Below are 2,647 nucleotides of genomic sequence, written 5' to 3'. Positions count from 1 at the left end.
TTTATTCTCTCTTTTATTTATTTTATTACTAACATTTTATGACACAAAATAACATTTTTTTATTTGTGCCATACTTATGCCATAATTCCAATATAAAAAAAAATTGCACAAATGCTTATCATGCCCATCATGGCCGGCCACTATGTTTTAAGGTGGGAAATTTGACATGCAAATCCACCTATTTCATACTATAAGTTATTTGGCCACTATAAATTAGCCCATAGCATTTGCAAAAATTTTCACATGAGTCATATTTCATAATTTCACTCACAATTGGCAAAATCAAAGCATGAAATTTTCACACATGCACTTTCACATGAAATAAACATAGAATATAACATCTAATTATTTTTGTGACTCGGTTTAGTGGTCCCGAAACCACTTTCCGACTAGGGTCAATTTAGGGCTGTCACAAGAAATATATAAAAATGGGTAAAATTACAATGAATCATTACTCCAAAGTTATAAACTAGTTATTCTAATATGATATTAAAATGCCAAGAGTGCAAAACAAATAATTTTCCAAGGATACCAGATCAGAAGGGACTTAAAAGGCCAACTAGACAGAGAAATTCAAGCAGATGCATCGCCGTATTTCATCATTGATAAGTTGCATTTTGGATCATAATTCAAATTCAACTACAAATTATAGGTTAATGGGTTTGAAGCAGCACCAACAACTGTAGCCATGGGATTCGACAAATTGGGAGCAGCAAGAATTGCAGTAGTGGTGTTTGATGGAACTGTAGTTCCTACATTCAAACAAGTTCAGTCAGTTAAGTATCTAGCATTTCAATATGATTCAACAAGCATACAACTATGATAAAGAGGAGTTACTCTTAGCAACTAGGAAAAATATGACATAAAAAGACATCAACTTATTTTTCCCATAAAGCAAAAAAAGAACATCTTAACACCATACATCAATGGCAAGCAAGACCAAGTCATTTTGCCTCTATATTAATGGATTTTCTAGCAGCAATCTGAAACACAACTCCATAAGTTAAGCTATCATAAAGATACAATTATGGCTATAATAGTGGACCTTTATAAACTTTAAAATATAGCAGCCAAGTACATTGAATAATAAACTTGAGCAAAAGGCTGCAGAAGAAAAAAGCAAACTGATTTCTATGATAGAGAAATCAATGCCCGTATTGATAAAGAGAAGGCCAACAACCACAATAATAAAGAGACATTTAAGCCATCTAAGAAAAAACATAAGCATCCATGTTAATCAGATTCACCATTTTGACCATGCAACAGCTTATAGAAAGATATAGAAAAAAACGCTAATGAAAACAACTAAACATGAAAAAATACCTGCATATATCGCACAACAGTACTAGTATAATCAACAGCTCTCCTTTGGGTCAGCCTTCTCATTCCTTTCGCAGCAAATTTGTCACCATGAGCTGAAAGAAGTATTTAATAGAAAAAATAAAAGAATTTTGTCAGAACTAAAATTTAGATAGCCTAACTTTCCAATCATTTCAAAGGAAAACCGTAAACTCAACAATTTCAAGGATTAAACTGTGGGGGTTTTAAGCATTTTAACCATCTACTTTGAGGCCAAGGAAGTATACAGCAGTAAAATTTTGCAATTTTCTCTCAAGGTCTGCACATATGTTCTATGCTTATAATCAGATTTCCTTCTAAAAGTGACAAACAATCCAAACTAGAAACACAGTCTAATTTGAAGTAGAAATCTATTAGACTGTTGTACCAACGACGATTTAGCACCAAAACTTAAGATCATAGTCAAATATGGTTCAATGACAAATATATAATTGCAAAATCATCACATCAATGTCTCCTTTCACATCCTCTTCAACTGTCATTACAATTTCTTCAAACAAGATGTTCCAGAACCAAACATCCATTACTCATCATCATTGGTTTTTCAACAAAAAAAAAACATAAACAGATCAATAAAAGTAAATGCATTGAATTTCTCCAGTAAACTGCATCATCATCCCACACGGGAGCAACTTCCTCTTTCTTACACTCCCACAAGAGGGACCCTAAATACTCCCTACAATCTTCAGCACTGTCGATAAAATCACAGAAATTTACTTAAGAGCATGAGTCAAAACACTCTTGAAACTGCTTGTGCTCCATGCAATAAACTATAGCTCAACAAACAACCCAATTTACCTTGTATTATTATCGAAGAAACTGACAGTGATACTCTGATTAGCAACTGCCAATTTGTGTTCAGCAGAAGCTCTGACTTGTTCTTCAACAGTTTGAACCTTATCAAAGAAAATATAATCAAACACAATTCAAGGTAGAACAAAATGGTACGCAACAGAAAACACTACTTAATGATTAGGAACATACTGTTTCAAAACGTAAAACAAGTACATCCTTCTTCTGGCCTAGCCTATGAGCTCTTGCTTGTGCTTCAAATCGAGACAGAGAATAATCGTCGTTTCGCATCCATTCTGAGTTATCAATGCATATCATGGTAGCCTAATTGACCGATTTGAAAATTGAAAACCAAAAAAGAAAAATCAACAAAACCCTTTTGAGTAACGAAAAAAGAAGAAAAAAAATACTAAAATAATTGATAATTTAGAAGAAGGAGATCAAAAGAGGAATCTAAAATTGAATAGCTTACCTCGAGAACCATGGCTAAAAAACC

At 33.1% G+C, this 2,647-nt stretch overlaps 1 long non-coding RNA gene across 1 annotated transcript; it reads right to left on the bottom strand.

The window, feature by feature from the left end:
- Positions 1–462: 462 nt before the first annotated feature.
- On the bottom strand, positions 463–1,388 carry LOC107929724 (uncharacterized). The gene is made up of 2 exons (XR_005906151.1): positions 1,324–1,388; positions 463–752 (listed from the first exon to the last, which is right to left on the bottom strand). It is a non-coding gene; the product is annotated as an uncharacterized lncRNA (long non-coding RNA).
- Positions 1,389–2,647: the final 1,259 nt, after the last annotated feature.

This window comes from Gossypium hirsutum, chromosome A12 (genome assembly GCF_007990345.1).
Source record: "Gossypium hirsutum isolate 1008001.06 chromosome A12, Gossypium_hirsutum_v2.1, whole genome shotgun sequence".
Taxonomy (NCBI): Eukaryota; Viridiplantae; Streptophyta; class Magnoliopsida; order Malvales; family Malvaceae; genus Gossypium; species Gossypium hirsutum.
This window is presented reverse-complemented; position numbering and strand designations above follow the sequence as displayed.